Source organism: Tachyglossus aculeatus, chromosome 1 (assembly GCF_015852505.1).
Source record: "Tachyglossus aculeatus isolate mTacAcu1 chromosome 1, mTacAcu1.pri, whole genome shotgun sequence".
NCBI lineage: Eukaryota > Metazoa > Chordata > Mammalia > Monotremata > Tachyglossidae > Tachyglossus > Tachyglossus aculeatus.
Genome location: NC_052066.1, coordinates 82,331,935 through 82,350,546, shown reverse-complemented (window position 1 = coordinate 82,350,546; position 18,612 = coordinate 82,331,935). Strand labels below are relative to the sequence as shown.

At 42.6% G+C, this 18,612-nt stretch overlaps 1 non-coding gene across 1 annotated transcript; it reads right to left on the bottom strand.

Annotated features, from left to right (window-relative positions):
- Positions 1 to 5,987: 5,987 nt before the first annotated feature.
- LOC119937102 lies at positions 5,988 to 6,125 on the bottom strand. Its single transcript, XR_005453923.1, has one exon. It is a non-coding gene; the product is annotated as a small nucleolar RNA SNORA7 (small nucleolar RNA).
- Positions 6,126 to 18,612: the final 12,487 nt, after the last annotated feature.

Sequence of the window (18,612 nt, the reverse complement as noted above, 5' to 3'; positions counted from 1 at the left end):
GAAGATGCCTTGAAGTATTGACTTTTTCACATCTTCCCTCTTAGCACTGAAGTAGCTTTTACTACTAATACATAAATAGCAGTTACCATACTATAGACTACACTGCATTAAAAGAACTTTTCACTCTTTACCAAATACATGACTCAGTATCACTCAGGAATGAGACTTTTAGTTCTTTTCAGTCTCCAGGTTCTTTATGTAGACATTTCCCGTTTTTCTCTGCTGAATAATATTTTCAATTCCTGCCGTTCTTCTCCTGTGATATCCAAGCTTGTAAGTTTAGCTTACAATTTGTCCCAAACAGCAAGAGGCACTTTTCATGCTCTGAGAGGGATTTCATTACTTTTAGCCATTATTTTGTGATTGTTGGACCCATTTTCATTTCAATCATGAAGAATCCTGTTTTGCAAAGTGAAGTAGTCCCCTGAGCTCCAGTGTCTGAATTAAATGAACACTGGTGCCCTGAATTCTTAGTTGTCTTCATTTAAACTACTCATTGCCCCCAGGATTCACTTTCTGATGCTTTAATGATCATTAGGTGAAGTGATGAAACTTACTTTCCAAGCACTGGAAAAGTATCACGTGGCCTGTTTTCAGGTCTCTGCCTTGAACAAAATATTTGAAATGCCATTTCACCTGTTAGGCAAGCACATGCATGATAATTCCTAGGAGACATTTTAAGTAACCTTCAGGGTTATGTCATCTGGTTTTGAGATATATCCCCGGAGTTGGAAGATATATCTCCACTCTGACTCGCTCTGAACTTGGACCCTTAGTTAAATCTTCTGTGGCTCTGAATTCCCACACATACCTTGTAAAGGTAAACAGGGCATTATCTGGAAAGCTCCCTGAGAATGAAAAGTAAAATGATCACATCTTTTAATTCTCATTTTTCTGAACTTCAGGTCTCTTCTCTGCAGGATAGCAATGGGAAAGGTGAAAAGTGTATAAGTGCTCCTCTAGGTAAACAAGGAAAGCAAATCCCCAAGTGGAGAGAGGGAAAGAGGCCCTCTGGTCTTTGCTCTCCCCCTCCTTCAGCTTTGGCCCTCATCAGTATTTTTGAGCAATCTTATACCTTCCCATGTAGTGTCATGGCTTAGCTTAGACATAGAAGTTGCTAGTACCTGGGCCTCATTTTGTAGAACCCACTGTTGCCTGTGGACACTGAGGTGGAAACATTGTTCTGTAGGCTAGAAACCTAAAGGGTATCCAAGTCTCAAACCCAGGGAGGGACAGTATTCTGCATTAATGATGGAGTGACATAGCTCAGATTTTCCAGCTGCAAGATGCCCAGAATAATCAATCAAGTACCTCTTTGGGGAAGCAGCTGGTTTGGAATTTGCCAAGAATTCATGGTGCTGGACTCTGTCAAAGCAGAGGCAATGAACTGCTTGAATGTTTTACATAACAATATTGATAATAATAATAATTATCGTATTTGTTAAGCATTTACTATGTGCCAGGCACTGTTCTAAGTGCTGGAGTAGATACAAGGTAGTCAAGTTGCCCCACATGGGGTTTACAGTCTTAATCCCCATTTTACAGATAAGGTAACTGAGGCCCAGAGAAGTGAAGTGACTTGCCCAAGGTCACACAGCAGACAAGTGGCAGAGCTGGGGTTAGAAACCATCACCTTCTGACTTCCGGGCCCATGCTCTATCCACTAAGCCATGCTTTAGAGATCTAGACTATGAATCTGGGAGGTTTCTGAAAATGCAGAAAGTCAGTGCATTTCAGAAAACGTCTAGATCATTCTTTCCATCCCCATAGATCATCAGATCTTCAACCTCTATTGCGTTTTCCCAAGTGTTTAGTACTGTAGATGCACAATAGATCTATCAATTTATTGATTGATTAACTGGAGTAAGAACTGAGAACAGACTTAATTCAAGGAGTTTGGTTTCTGGCTTAATAAGTGAAGGTCTTTCTAGATGTGAGTAGAAGGTAGGCTCTTAGAGGAAAGAGCCTCTAAGAGCTTATGTTTTTATGTATTACTCTATTTATTTTACTTGTACATATTCTATTTATTTTATTTTGTTAATATGTTAAGCTTTGTTCTCTGTCTCCCCCTTCTAAACTGTGAGCCCACTGTTGGGTAGGGACCGTCTCTATATGTTGCCAACTTGTACTTCCCAAGCGCTTAGTATAGTGCTCTGCGCACAGTAAGCGCTCAATATGATTGATTGAATGAATGAATGAAAGATATCTTATGAAGTTCCTGTAGGGCTCAGTAAAGACTGGGCCCACTGGATGCTCAATCCAGATTTGTTGATGGCAATGAGGAGAGGATAATTGAATAGAGGCAGAAGAGAAACAGCATAGCCTAATGGGTAGAGCACAGGGCTGGGAGTCAGAAGGACCTGGCTTCTAATGTTGACTCTTCTTTGTCTGCAGTGTGACCTTGAGTATGTCACTTAACTGTTTCATTTCCCTCATCTGTAAAATGGGGATTAAGATTGTGGACATGGAATGTGTCCAACCTGATTAGCTTAAATCTACCCCACCACTCAGTACAGTGCCTGGCACATAGTAAGTGCTTAACAAATACCATTTAAAAAAAGTTTTGAAGGATATGAGGACCTGGTCTCTAAACTTCCTAGGTAAGGACACCTAATATTACTTCAGGCACATCTTGCAGAATGAAGATTGGAGAGGAAGCGACATAGACTCTCTTCCCTGAATTACTTTGCCTTTTTCCCCACTTCATGCCTAAGGAGAAAAATTCTGACTAACTGGATTTTTGGTCTCACAGCTCTTGCCAGAACAACTTAGTTTCTGTATTACAGTATCTGATAATGCCATAAACTAAGACACAGCTTTTAAATGCTAGAGAATAGAGGAGCTAGGTAGGCCACCTGCTGTGTTGAAGAGCCTTTGGATCCTGAGTTACTAGCTTTCATTCCTGTTCAAACAAATAGCGAAGCCTGTTTTCCTGTTTGCTTAGTATTCCTGCTTCACTTTAATGGCCTGAAGGCAATTTAGACCTAATCACTTGCCCCCATCCTCTCAGGCCTGGACAGAGAATGATTTAAAGGGTACTAAGGTCAATCTAGGTCTTCCTCATGAGAGAAAAGGATAATTACCTTCAGTCCTGATAGTGAGGCTATTTGAAAGTCATATCCACCTATTGTGTTCAAGGATTTAAAGGCCCAAACACCTGGCAAGGACAGCTGGGCACAAGGGGACATTTTTTTTTAATGCTATTTAAGTGCTTACTATGTGCCAAGCCCTGTACTAAGAGCTGGGGTCAATTCAGTCTAATCAGACTGGACACAGCCCTTGTCCCACGTAGGACGCCCAGTCTTAAGCAGCGTGATGTAGTGAAAGAGCACAGGCCTGAGAGTCAGAAGGTCATGAGTTCTAATCCCTGCTCCGCCACTTGTCTGCTATGTGACCGTGGGCAAGTCATTTCAATTCTCTGGGCCTCAGTTACCTCATGTGAAAAATGAGGATTGAGACTGAGTCCAACTTGATTTGCTTGTATCCACCCCAGATCAGAGCAGCATGGCTCAGTGGAAAGAACACGGACTTTGGAGTCAGAGGTTATGAGTTCAAATCCCGGCTCCACCAATTGCCAGCTGTGTGACTTTGGGCAAGTCACTTAACTTCTCTGTGCCTCAGTTACCTCATCTGTAAAATGGGGATTAAGAGTGTGAGCCCCCCGTGGGACAACCTGATCACCTTGTAACCTCCCCAGCGCTTAGAACAGTGCTCTGCACATAGTAAGCACTTAACAAATGCTATTATTATTATTATTATTATCTTACTACAGTGCCTGCCACATATAAACAAATACCATCATTATTATTATCATTATTTTACAGATGAGGTAACGGAGGCACAGAGAATTTAGGTGACATGCCCAAAGTCACACAGTGGACAAGTGATGCAGTGTGGCCTACTGCATAGAGCCTGGGCCCAGGAGTCAGAAGGACCTTCCCAGCTCTGCTACTTGTCTGCTGTGTGACTCTGGGCAAGCCACTTCACTTCTCTGTGCCTCAGTTAACCCATCTGTAAATAGGGGATTAAGACTCTGAACGCTAGGTGGGACAGGAACTGTGCTCAACCTGATTATCTTGTATCTACCCCAGTGCTTAGAACAGTGACTGGCACGGAATGAGTACTTTAAAAATACCACAATTATTATGTGGTGGAGCTGAGATTGGAACCCTGTTCCTCTGAATCCCAGGCCTGTGCTCTTTTCACTAGACCACACTGCTTCACAAGTTGTAAGGTATACTTTGTTTATGGTTACAGGCTGTTTATTTTTCCCACATTCACTCTGACCTAGTCTTATAGGTGAGTAGGGTAAAGAGTCTGTACAATTCATTGGTTGTTTGGATAGTTTCCCTTTTAAGGGGCAGGGGGAGGGGGTACTTCAGCTCTATTTTGAAGACTCTTTGTGTGTGTATATGGGAGGCTGGTAATAAGCATAGAGTTGGTGCTCTGTAGGCAGTCAAATGTAATGAGAAGGTTCAGGAGAGCTTGCCCTTACTCATTTCAGGTACAGACCAATAATGCAGCTTTTGTAAGGAGATCTGAAATTGGGAAAGAAATGAGGGCAAAGGAAGCATTTGAAGGAGGTGGTAAAACAAAGTCTCAGAAAATGTTGCATTCTGGATGAAAATTGGGAGTCGGTTCCTGAGGTAAGTGCTCAATAAATAGAACAGAATGAATGAAGTTAAACCTGAATGGAGGACTGCTTTGAAGAAAAGCCTTGTGCAGAAGCTTCAAAAGTATCAGAGAAGGAAGCGAAACAGAAAACAGCTTCTGGTTCTGCAAGCGTTGAACATGACAGCACAACAAGGAACAGTCTTTTGTGGCCTCAGTGTAGCCGGGACAGTGGGTCTCTTGGGATTGACTGGCTTTTTCACTCACATATAGACACACACATAATAGGTGAATTTCCCCTTCTGGGGCATCTTCAGTGAATAAGAAGGACAATTGTATATTCACTCCCTTCAAAAAAGTCCCAGAGAAGGTGTGGAAAAATGGCATGGGCTGTAATAATTATAATTATGGTATTTGTTAAATGCTTACTATGTGCCAGACACTGTACTAAGCACTGAATGGATACAGGAAAATTAGGTTGGACCCAGTACCTGCCCCATGTGGGGCTCACAGTCTCAATCCCCATTTTACAGATGAGGTAACTGAGACCCAAAGAAGTGAAGTGACTTGCCCAAGGTCACAAAGCAGACAGATGGCAGAACCGGGATTAGAACACAAGCTCTTCAGAGTCCCAGGCATGTGCTCTCTCCACTATGCCATCCTATAGATGTAATCCCCACCAATTCACTGCCAAGAGGAGGAGTATGTGTGGAAGCCTTCTATTTGTACTAGTCTCTCCACTTTTTTACCCCCTCTAGTACCTCATACTTTTTTTTAATGGTATTTATTTTTAATGGTATTGTATTTATCCTAAGTGCTGGGATAGATACAAGCTAATGAAGTGGGACACTGTCCCTGTTCCACATGGAGGCTGCAGTCAACAGGGAGAGCAGGTTTTTTTCTATAGTATTTAAGCACTTGCTATATGTCAAACACTGTTCTAACCACTGGGGTATGTGTAAGTTAATGAGATGGCACTCAGTCCCTGACCCACATGAGGCTCACAGTCTGAGTAGGAGGGAGAAACAGGTATCTACTTCCCATTTTGCAGCTGAGGAAACTGAGGCACAGAGAAGTTAAGTGACTTGCCCAAGGTCACACAGCATGAAAGTGGAGGAGCCAGGAATATAACCTAGGTCTTCTGGTCCCTTGTCTTGTCTTATGAGGTCGAGTTGTCCCTGACCCCTAGCAATTCCAAGGACATATCTCTCCCAGAATGCCCCATTCTCCATCTGCAATTGTTCTGGAAGTGTACCCATAGAGTTTTCTTGGTTAAAATCACCGGAGTGGTTTACCATTGCCTTATGCATGGTAAACTTGAGCCTCCACCCTGAACCCTCTCCCTTGACGCTGCTGCCTAGCACAGGTGAGTTTTGACTTGTAGCAGATTACCTTCCACTTGTTAGCCACTGCCCAAGCTAGGAATGGAATGGGTATTTCTCTGCTTGACTCTCCCTCCGGTAGTCGAGACTGGTAGAGTACTGGAAACTCTCCAGGTGCGGTCCTGAGAGGGGGCCTCTGGCTCCTAGGCCCATGTCTTTATCCCCTAGGGTATACTGCTTCCCCTACTTCTACTGCTATTTAGTAAGGGAATCAATCAATTGCATTTATTGATCACTTAAGAATACTGTAACTCACCCAATTCTCTCTCCCCCATCCCCTCCCTCATGCTGTTCTCCTGGCTTGGATCTCACCTCCTTCCCCACATCAGCACTTAGAATAGTGCTTGGCACATAATAAGCAGAACAAATACCATCATTATCAGCTCTTCCTAGATCCAAAATTGTGCTAAAGCCCTATCTCTCCAACCATTCCACAAATCCACTGCCCCAGATCAAAGAAAGCCTTTGGAAATCAATCATTTTGCCATCCTTAGTACTTAGTAAGGTTTATCCATTCTGTAACCCCTCTGACCAGCTTTCCTGATTAATTTCCCAGCATCCTGTGCCATATCATCATTCAAACAACTCAAGCATTAATGAAAATCTTTACACCCCCCTCTAGTTATGCATATGTGCCTCCTCAATGTATTTTCTTTTGACTTCTCTAGTTGCAAATATTTGTACATCTGTCTCCATCGTTAGAGTGCACACTTCTTGTGGGCTAGAAATGTATCATTTTAATTATTCTGTACTTCCCAAGCATCTAATGCAATGCACTCCATCTTGTGGGTGCTTAATAAATGCCATCAACTCTACTGCAACACTACTATGATGCTCCCTCCCAACTTTCCCCCTCCCTTTCCCCCTCTTCCCCCCCCCCCCCCACCTTTTTTCCCCTTTTCCCCCCTCCTACTATCTGGGTACAGAAGTGCTGAGAATAGGGATAATAATAATAATGATGATGGCATTTATTAAGCACTTACTATGTCCAAAGCACTGTTCCAAGAGCTGAGGAGGTTACAAGGTGATCAGGTTGTCCCACATAGGGCTCACAGTCTTCACCCCCATTTTACATATGAGGAACTGAGGCACAGAGAAGTGAAGTGACTTGCCCAAAGTCACACAGCTGACAATTGGCAGAGCTGGGATTTGAACCCATGACCTCTGACTCCAAAGCCCATGCTCTTTCCACTGAGCCATGCTGCTTCTCTAAACACAGGTACTAAGAGTGGCTCTTGGGTTGCTATGCCTTGGGTGTTTTGAGTTAATCAGGTCAGTCTCCACACTGGTAGAATATTTTGTTTTGTTTAATAGTAATTTTACAAATCCTCCCAGAATATAGAAACTGTAATATGATGTAGATTTTGATCAACATAGAGAAGACCTGTTCAATTCTGGAAGTGGTATTCTGCAATTGATAAATTTGTAAAGTCTGCTTAATACGGACAGGACATTTCTGTTCTCTGGTACCTCACATCATGGAGAAGTTTCTTTGGCATATAAATTATTGGAGCAGAGATTTGGAAGAAAAGCTGAAAGCTTAACTTGTCCATTTTCTTTCTGCCAAAGCAGGATTTCATTTGAACCAATATAGACATAAGATTCTAGACCTCTTTTTCTTTGATGCAGTTTTACTCTATCAAGTTAAAGTACTGTGTTTATACTGTGGGGTAGATCAGTGATTTATAATGAATGAAAACAGTGGAATGACTAATAAGGCTCAGTTGTCAAAACTGCATTATAATAGCAAGAACTTAAAATTTCTTGGTGATTTCTGAAACTTTCTAAACTTAGTTGATTTTGAGTTCCCATGTGAAAATAGAACAAGCAGGTTTTAATATTAGTTCCTGGGGCTCTGAAATGTTTCTTGAAAAACTGGAAGTGACATTTTTTTCTTCTCATTCTGAAGATGGGAACTTTCAAAACCCAAGGTTTACAAGGTCAATGTTGTGCAAAGTTCACATATCACATGACAGTTTTCAGAATATCTGAGTGAGCTTAAACATTTGTTTATAAGACCTGACTGTTTGTAGCACTTACCTTCCTCCCTTCCTGATATTTCCAAGTATGTAAGGCTCTTTTGACAATGGAAATGGATGCAGAAATAGATTTTCTTAACAAGGCACAGAGAGACCTGTTCTGGGTGAGTGGGCTGCTTACTCTTTGGAATCTTTAGTGATGTGTGTAAAGGATATTCCTATATTGGATTATGTCCCATGTCCTGCCTCTGGCCTGGAACACCCTCCCTCCTCATATCTGTTAGACAATGACTCTTCTCCAACTCAAAGCCTTATTGAAGGCACGTCTCCAAGAGACCTTCCCTGACTAAGCACTCCTTTCCTCTTCTCCCACTTCCTTCTGCTTCACCCTGACTTACTCCCTTTATACATTTTCCCCTCCCATCCCTTAGCATTTATGTACAGATCTGTAATTTATTTATATTAATGCCTATCTCCCTCTCTCTAGACTGTAAGCTCATTGTGGGCAGGGAATGTGTCTGTTGTTGTACTGTACTCTCCCAAGTGCTTAAAATAGTGCTCTGCACACAGTAAGTGCTCAATAAATACAATTGACTGACCGAATGCATGAATAAATATGATTGAACCTACATCTACCAGTGGCTGCACAAAGCCTAAAATAGAGAGGATGGGAGGAGGTCTGAGGGCTAGTGATTTAAAAATCAAAGGTGACAAGATTTCCTCTGGCCTCGAAAACTACAGACCTAGGACTGGAATGAAGTGGGGAGATAGAGAGCAAGGAGAAGATCTAAGAGGAAAAAGGGGAGAAGTGGAAAAGGGAAAATCGGGACATGAAGAGAGGAAAAGGGATTTGTGGAGGGAAAGAAGGACACTTACAACTTGCCACTTCTCTGCTCCCCCTTGTCACCATTATCGATGTCACCTTCCACCATCTTTGGCTGTTGGGGACAGGGCCTGGACCAGGGACAGGTCGTGGCCAGTAGTTACGACACCCTGGATGTGTCAGAACTAGCCTATAATAATGATGATAATGATAATAATAATGATGATAATGGTATTTAAGCATTTACTATGTGCCAAGCACTAGGTAGACACAAGGTAATCAGGATGGACACAGTCCCTGTTCATTCATTCATTCAATCAATTGTATTGAGCATTTACTGTTCAGAGCACCATACTAAACACTTGGGAGAGTACAATGCAACAACAGAAACAATTCCTGAGCACAGCAAGCTTACAGTCTAGATGAGGGAAGATAGATTTTAAAATAAATGAATAAATTACAGATATGTATATAAGTGCCACATATACATATGTGTATATGTTGCCAACTTGTACTTCCCAAGCACTTAGTACAGTGCTCTGCACACAGTAAGCGCTCAATAAATACGATTGATTGATTGAAAGTGCTGTAGGGTCTGGATGGGGGATGAACAAACGGAGCAAGTCAGAATGACACAGAAAGGAGGGGGAGAAGGGGAAAAGTGGGGCTTAGTCAGGGAAGGCCTTTTGGAGGAGATGTGCCTTCAGTAAGGCTTTGAAGGTGGGGGAGAGTAATTGTCTGCCAGATTTGACGAGGGAGGGCATTCCAGGCCAGAAGCAGGACTTAGTACAGTGCTCTGCACATTGTAAGCGCTCAATAAATACGATTGATGATGATGATGACTTGGGTGAGGGGTCAGCAGCAAGATAGAGAAGATCGAGGTACAGTGAGAAAGTTAGTATTAGAGGAAAGAAATGTGCAGGCTGGGTTATAGTAGGAGAGTAGTGTGGTGAGATAGGAGGAGGCAAGGTGATTGAGTGTTTTTTAAAGCCAATGATGAAGTGTTTGTTTTTTGGTTTTATTTTGGGGGGAGGGGTGTTGAGAAGTTGGATGGCCAACTACTGGAGTTTCTTGAGTGACTGAACATTGCTATAGAAAAGTGATCTGGGCAGCTGAATGAAGTATGGACTGACAATGAGGAGAGACAGGATGCTGGGTGGTCAGCAAGGAGGCTGAGGCAGTAATCCAGGTGCATTAGGATGAGCTAGACTGTGAGCCTGTTGTTGGGTGGGGACTGTCTCTATATGTTGCTGACTTGTACTTCCCAAGTGCTTAGTTCAGTGCTCTGCATACAGTAAGTGCTCAATAAATATGATTGAATGAATGAGTGATTGGACTAATGGGGTAGCAGTTTGAATGGAGAGGAAAGGGTGGATGGAAGTGATGCTGTGAAGGTGGAACCAACAGGATTTAGTGATCAATTGAATGTGTGGATTGAATGAATGAGGATCACAGTCTTGATCCCCATTTTACAGAAGAGGTAACTGAGGCACAGAGAAGTTGAGTGACTTATTCCAGATCACACAGCAGACATGTGGCAGACCCAGGATTAGAACCCACTTCCTCTGACTACCAGCCCATGCTGTTTACATTAGGTCACGGTGCAGGTTGTTGATCAGTATTTATGGCACAATCATCGTCATATGTCTGATCACTCTGTATGTCATATGTGTGATTGAGGCTCCGGAGTTAGCTTCAGTGTGGGAAAATGCAAACAGGAATTTGTCATAGTGCTATTAGCTTGTGCCAATCTGCTCACACTCTCTCTTCTTTGCCAATTCATTTGCCTATTGGGGCATGGAGTGCAGTGAGTAAGGAGGAAGGCAGGTGCCTCACACTGTGAAGCACACTTATGTCTTCATTCACATCAGCCAGGGACTGGAAACCAGCTTTCTCGAATCCCAGGATAGTACTCTTTCAGCCAGCCAGTGAGTCAGTCATATTTATTGAGTTCTTACTGTGTGCAGAACTCTGTACTAAGTGCTTGGTAGAGTTCAATATAGCAACAAGCAGACACATTTCCTGCCCACAACGAGCTTAGAGTCTAAAGGGGGAGACAGACATTAATATAGATTACATATATTAATGTTTATATTAATATATTACACACATATATATTAATATGCATATACTAATAATATATATGCATATATTAATGCATATAGAATAATATATGCATATATTACAGATATATGCATAAATGCTGTGGATCAGGGAGTGGAGACACTAAAGGAAACAAGTCAGGGTGACTCAGAAGGGAATGGAACAAGGAAAAGCGGGCTTAGTCAGGGAAGGCCTCTCCTAGGAGATATGCCCTCATTAAGGCTTTGAAGTCAAGGGGAGTAATTATCTATCAGATATGAAGAAGGAGGGTGTTCCTGGCCAGAGGCAGGATGTGAGTGAGAGGTCGGTGGTGAGAAGGATGAGATCTAGGTACAGTGAGAAGGTTAGCATTAGAGGAGTGAAGTGTGCGGGCTGGGGTGTAGTAGGAGAGTACCGAGGTGAGGTAGGAGGGGGCAAGGTGAATGAGTGGTCTTTCCACCAGTACCAACAGTAGGGCTGCCCCATCTGGAGGGCTGCTCAGCCTTGGGGGCCAATAGGGGCCGCAGCAGTGCTGGCTACTGTTTCAGTCCTCGATAGACTGTAAGGTTGTTGTGGCCAGGGAACGTGTTTACCAACTCTGTTGTATCCTACTCTCCCAAGCACTTACTACAGTGCTCTGCACCCAGTGAGCACTCAATGAATTATTAATTGATTGATTCCAGGGCTGAAGAAGGGGAGGAGGAAGAGCTAGAATGGGAGGATGTTGGCAGCTTGGGACCTTACCAGCATTCTCCTGATGCACCTGAGGGATTCTCTCCTGCCATCAAAGCCAAACATTGGAGTCTAACCATCTGGCCAGGTGATCACACAAAGTCCTGTAGATTATGATCATCCTGCCCATTTAGAATGTCTAGTGACTTGAGATGGGGAAGACCCAATGAATTATGGTTGATGGGCAGCAATTCTCCTGTTTGGGTTCCTGCATTAAGGGTTATCACGAAAGAGGATAGGGTCCCCTCTAGATGAGGACATCATAGCCTCTCACCTCCTCCAAGAGGTTTCCTTGATTAAGTCCTCTTTTCCCCCAGCTCACTCTCGCTTCTGCATCATCTATTTTTATTTATGGTATTTTTATGGTATTTAAGTGCTTACTATGTTCTATGCACTTGGATCTGTGAAACTTGGGCATTTGATATTTGCCCCATCTCCACAGGACTTATGCACATGTCTCTAAATTATATATTATAAATTAGTTATTTGTTCGCATTAATGTCTGTCTTCCCCTCTGAACTGTACGCTCATTATACGCAGGGAATGTGTCCACCAATTCTGTTGTACTCTCCCAAGCACTTAGTATGGGGCTCTGCACATATATGTGCTCAATAAATATTATTGATTGATTGAGGAGGAGTCTATGATCCAACTCCAGTGTTTCCTTTTTTTTTTTTTTTCCTCTCTAGTAGGAGCAAATGGAGATGCAATGAACCTGGGTTATAACAAAAAGGCACCAAGTAGACTCAGAAAGACAAGTGCTACCAGATCCTCTTGTTAGCTTGCAGCCAGGAAAAGGAACACAGAACACACACACACACACACACACACACACACACATATTAAGAGAAGCAGCATGGATAGAGCCTGGTGTCAAAAGAACCTGGGTTCTAATCCCTGCTCCACCACTTGTCTGCTGTATGACCTTGGGCAAGTCACTTATCTTCTCTGGACCTCAGTTACCTCATCTGTAAAAGGGGGATTAAAACTGTGAGCCCCAGGTGGGATACGGATCATGTCAGTCAATTGTATTTATCAAGCTCTCACTGTGTGCAGAGCATGGTACTAAGTGCTTGGGATAGTACAATATAACAAACTGACACATTCCCTGCTCACAATGAGTTTACAGTTTTTAAAGGGAAGACAGACATTAATATAAATAAATTATAGATATGTACGTAAGTCCTAGGGGCTGGATTGCAGAGTAGTGGGGCAATGAATAAAGGGAGCAAGTCAGGACAACACAGAAGGGAGTGGGAGAAGAGGAAATGAGGGCTTAGTCATGGAAGGCCTCTCGAAGGAGATGTGCCTTCAATAAGGCTTTGAAGAGGGGAGAGTAACTGTCTGTAGGATATGAGAAGGGAAGGCATTCCAAGCCAGAGGTAGGACGTGGGTGAGAAGTTGGTGGTGAGATAGACCGTGTCTAACCTGATTCCTTTGTATCTATCTCAGCGCTTAGAACAGTGCCTGGCACATAGTAAACACTTTAAAAAATTGATAGTGTAATTTTTTAAAAATACGTTTTATTGGATTTCATATAACATCCCATAATGGGTTTTTGAGAATATAGCAAATATCGCTGAGAGAATGTTATATACATTTTAGGGTTCTGGCAGTAGAAAGGCTGCAAGGATACATGTGCATTCCAATAACACAATCTAGAGTCAAAGAATGTAATAAAGACCTAATTAGGCCTTAATGGTTCCCTCTCTCCAGAGGTAATAAGCAACATTCACTGTTTTTGCAACATAACCTCAAAGGAATGGCCCTTCATGTGCTTTATACTGCATGTTTTTCCTCTAAACTAGTATTAAGCCATAAAATACTTGATCTACACTGTGCAGTCTGCCAAATTGGGGCAGGCAGTTTGACTCTGCAGGGGTTCTTAAATGAGAATGGTCTAAAGAGAGTAAATTAATAAGTAGTGTGTCCTACTTATGACTTGGGGGGAAAAAGTAACTGGGAGGTTTGCAACTGAAATTTCTGAGGATTAGTTCCTCTAAGGGCTATGCCTCTCGAGCGGAGCAGCAAAGCAGTGATGTAATCAATGGTATTTACTGAGTGCTTGCTGTGTTCAGAGCTCTACACTAAACAATGAAAAGGGCCATGAGTTCTAATCCCGACCTCACCAGCAATTTACCTCCTGACGTTGGCCAATTCAAATTGCGGATTTCTCTCTGAACTGATCAGTTTTCAAACAACTTCAGTCAAACTGACCTACCTCAGAGGGGACTATTGCAAAATTTAATGGATCAAAATGATTGAGCAGTCTGTGTACAACTAAAACCTAGCAGCAGTGCTAAATAGTAGTATTTTAAAATGCTTTGGTAGGGGGTGAAAACATTCTATAGGGGTGGGGAACAAAACATCCAGTGATTTGGGTCAGCCAGGAATCACATATGAAACACGAAATGCCTTCCTTAGGAGGAGGGGAAATGGCTTCATTTTAGCCTGACCTAATTTTATTTTTTAAACTATAGATCTGATCTTCCTGATAAAAATGTATGAGCATGTTTCCTTGAGTCACACTGTACGATAGATGTCTAGGCTTGCTAACAGGAGATGTAAATCAGGCAGGAAATGGTGCGTTCTGGGAAGCCTTTTCCTGCAGCAATGTTCCGAGCAGGGGGGCTCTGTTCCAGCTCGAGTTATGAATACCAAGTACGATGGCTTTCAGAACTGTGGTTTGTGACCTGAATGTCACAGACACTGTATGAACAGCCAACTCTTGTCCGCTTTTTCCTGCAGTGAGCGATACTTAGCGTGTATTCTTGGAAACCACCCATCAAAATTGTTTGGTGGTGTAATCTGAATATACTTCCCCAGTGAAAAGAAGTAGTAATTCAAGGGCTGTTTAAGATATCAGAGGAGAACCATCGAAGATTAAAAAACAGATCCAATCAACAGTCTCCGGTGCCCTTGATTTTGGCAAATATCTGTTTCCTCCTCTCTTTTAGTACTCTGACACGGCTGTATCCAGACAATGAGTTGGGTGTTAACACTAATTAATCTCGAAGGATTTATGGAAGAAATCGACCATGTAGGTTACTTCAAATGGATAGAACCTTGAGTCATTGTTAGTCATTTCGTTCATTCAATCATTCAACTGCATTTTTTGAATGCAATTTGGAAATTGATGAAACAAGAAAACTGCACAGCCTTTCTCGATTAGGTCCCTAGGGATTTGAATTTCTTCCCTTTTGAAACTGACCGAAGGGGAGAATGCATCCTTTCCAATTCCAGGCAATTGGCAAAGGGACTTCCCTAAAACACTAATCCAACAGTCTTGTTCTCTCTTTGCACTGAGTTATTCAGAACTCCCCAACAAACTTTTTCAGAGATCTCTTGGATTTCAATAGCATATTTTAGGGGTTGTGTGCTGTAGAATTCCCAGATAATTGAGAGAGATTTTTTTTTTCCATTTTGAGGTGGAACTAAACCTAAAGAGGCTGTGACTCTACTTTGAATAGCACAAAATAATTTTAAAGAGAAGATTGACGTGGTAGGAATTCCAACTATAATCAAATGATCCCTACTTGTGGAAGGGGGAATTACTTAAAGTAGACTTGGATTTGCACCTTTTATTCCTCCTTCAGGCACACAGCACTGAGGTACATATCCAAAATTTTTATTTATATTAACATCTGCCTCCCCCTCTAGACTGTAAACTCGTTGTAAGCAGGGAATGTGTCTACCAACTCTGCTATATTAAGCAGTGTGGCTTAATGGAAAGAGCGTGGGGTTGGGAGCCAGAGGATGTAATCCTTGCTCCACCACTTGTCTGCTGTGTGACGTTGGGCAAACCACTTCACATCTCTGTGCCTATTACCTTATCTGTAAAATGGGGATTAAGACTGTGAGCCCCATGTGGGACAACCTGATTATCTTGTATCTACCCCAGAGTTTAGAACAGTGCTTGGGCACATAGAAAGTGCTTAACAAATACTATTACTATTATTATTATTCTCCCAAATGCTTAGTATGGTGCTCTGCACACAGTAAGTGCTCAATAAATTTGATTGATTATTGATTGGTGGAAGGACATTTAAATGACTTGTGACATACAAGAGCTTCTAATTTATTTCCCAGACAGTCCATCCTCATAAATAACTTCTGCCAACTCCTTCATTATCTTCTTCTTTTCCTATTCATGTCCAGGCTATAGTCCTCTTGAAATTCTGTCATTCTGCTGAGACTCAAACAAGAGAGTTCCTCTGGGCATTTTCCAAAGACTGCCTGGGGAGCATTTCAGGAAAGTTTATCAAATGAAAAGTTAACTGCTGAGGAGTTTTCTCTTTCTGAAGGTAGAACATGCTCAGAATGTTACATTTCACAATGCTTAATTGCCTGTTTGCTAAATTTGATTTTACTTAAAATGTTCAAGATTTGTAAAATGAATCCTATTTAGGTAATGAGACTTTAATCTTCCTCAATTTGGAATGATTGCCAATTGTGCTTTTGAAAGAGAGATCATTTCTTCAGTGTTTCCATTATTTCAGCAAATAGGAGTCAGAGAAGGGGAAAGGAGTTGGGTGCTGAAGAGGGAAGAAAGTTGAATTTATTGTGTAATATGCGTCAAAAAGCAGCAGATGATGACCTAAACAGCTGAAACACAATTTTGTGTGGGTTTCCAGATGACAATTCTGATCCTTGCTGCCTGGTAGCCCGAGCTTTTGTGTGGAGTAGATAGATTAGAACTAGCAGTTTCAGAGAGGTGGCAACCTCTACTTGGTTACTTTTGCTGTATCCTGCAAAAGGGAGCCCAGTTAGTTGGATGGTTTTCATTTAAGCCTTATTCAAATCACTTATCTCCTTGAAGAGGCCTTACCCCAACTTAGCCCTTGTCTCTCCTACTCTCTCTTCTGCTTCACCTATGCAACTGGATCTGTGCTTTTTTAAGCATTTGATAATCACCCCATCTTCAGCCCCACAGCACTTATGTACATATCCTTAATTTATTTTAATACCCATCTCCCCCTCTAGACTGTGAACTTCATGTGGGTACTCCCCCAAGTGCTTAGTGCTGTGCTCTGTACACAATGACCCTGACCCTGGAGCCAGTGCTGTTGAAAGCGGTTGGGGCAGTCCTCCAGGGAGCTCATGGCTTCAGGTCAACACATAGTGGATCCACAGAAGCACATCAAGAGAGGGACCTGTTACTGTTGTGGATGGCCCTGCATCTGGGCATCTCCTTTTTTTATGGTATTTAAGTGCTTACTATGGGCCAGGCACTGTTTAAATGCTGGGGTAGATACAAGGTAACCAGGTTGGACACAGTCCCTGTCGCATGTGGCACTCACAGTCTTAACCCCCATTTCACAAGTGAGGTGACTGAGGTACAGAGAAGTGAAGATACTTCCCCAGTGTCAGGTAGTAGATAAGCGGCATAGCCGGGATTAAAGCCAGGTTCTTCTGACTCCCAAGCCCGTGCTCAAACCACTGGGACACACTGTTTCTCACATTAAACTCTCTCCTTAAACTTGGTCCCCTCCTGACCTCATGATGCATCCCCAGGTGTGCCTTAGTCAGGTGAAGGACTTAACTGACTTTGAAATGAGGCCCTGAACCTTTCTTCATGCCTAGCAGTGATTCTGTGAGAGGTTGAGCTAGGAAACTGATATAGGGACTCTAGATTGCAAGCCCCTTGTGGACAGGGATCATATTTACTTTGTTGTTCTCTCGCAAGGGTGTAGTTCAAAGCTCTGCTCAGAATAAGCACTCGGTTAGCATCACTGATTGATTGATCAATTGTTTTTATTCCAATCTATTTTGAGCAGCTCTGCCTTTCCTCATCCAAAGAGGGTCCATGGCCTAGTGGAAAGAGCACAGGGCTGGGAATCAGAGGATGTGGGTTCTAATCCCAGCTCTGCCACATGTCTGTTGTGTGACCTTGGGGAAGTCATTTCACTTCTCTGTGCTTGTTCCCTCATCTGTAAAATGGGGATTAAAACTCTGAGCCTTCTATAGGACAGGGACTGTGTCCAACCCGATTATCTTGTATCTACCCTACCACTTAGAGCAGTGCTTGGCATAATATAAGAGCTTAACAAATACCACCATTTTTATTTCTAAATGTTGGACTCATGATAGGTCTGAATGAAGTCCCAAAAGTAGCTGGCACAATGCACCACCAACCCTGTGAAGGTTTCACCAGCCCAGTTGAGGAGGAGTTCAGTTAGTGAAGTGTGGTCTACTTTGGAAGACCTTAGTGCATTCTAGTGTAAGGGATGATAGGCATCACGAATTAAATGGAAAGACAGGAAAAATAATCCATGTGTGTGGAACAAACTGTCTCCCAGTGTGCCATATTATGATTTAACAGACGCTGATCCTGGTGGGGTGTCGCAGGAAATCATCATTATTATCGTGTCCAGACTCCACTCTGCACTAGTTATTGCAAATACACATTATTCTTCAGGGGGGTCTCTAATCATTTCAAATCACTATCTTTAAAAGCATCTCCTTTAGATACTGAAGAAAGCAATGATTTCCTATCCTCTACACCACTGATCACGAGTTAGTTCTAAAGTGTGTATTTGATAACAACTTTTAACTTGAAACAAACCATTCAGTACCCAGGAGTCACTGGATCTGGACTCTTGCTGGGGATGATGATCTCTTTCTTTTGCAGTCCTTGTAAATTTCCCAGAGCATTCAAATTTGTGCAAAGAGACCAGTCAGCCCACTTCACTGGGTCACCCGAAAAGTCACCTTGTGCAAGACCATTTGGGTGGTGAAAGGGGGCCCCCACAGCCATAGTGCTCTAGTGGCCTTATAGCAGTTATAGCTGCTGGGTTGTAGCTGTTGGGCTAGCAGGAATCCCACATCTGGGCTAAGAACCAAGGGGTTTCCATTGCCTTACCCGAAGGTTTGGGTCTACACTGCATAGACTGCAGTGGCAGGGCTCCCGCCTGGGTGGCTGGGGTGATGGTGGCTTAAAATGTGATATTGTGAGATTATAAGGGTAACTTACAGATTGCCATTTGGCATCTTCTAGACTGTG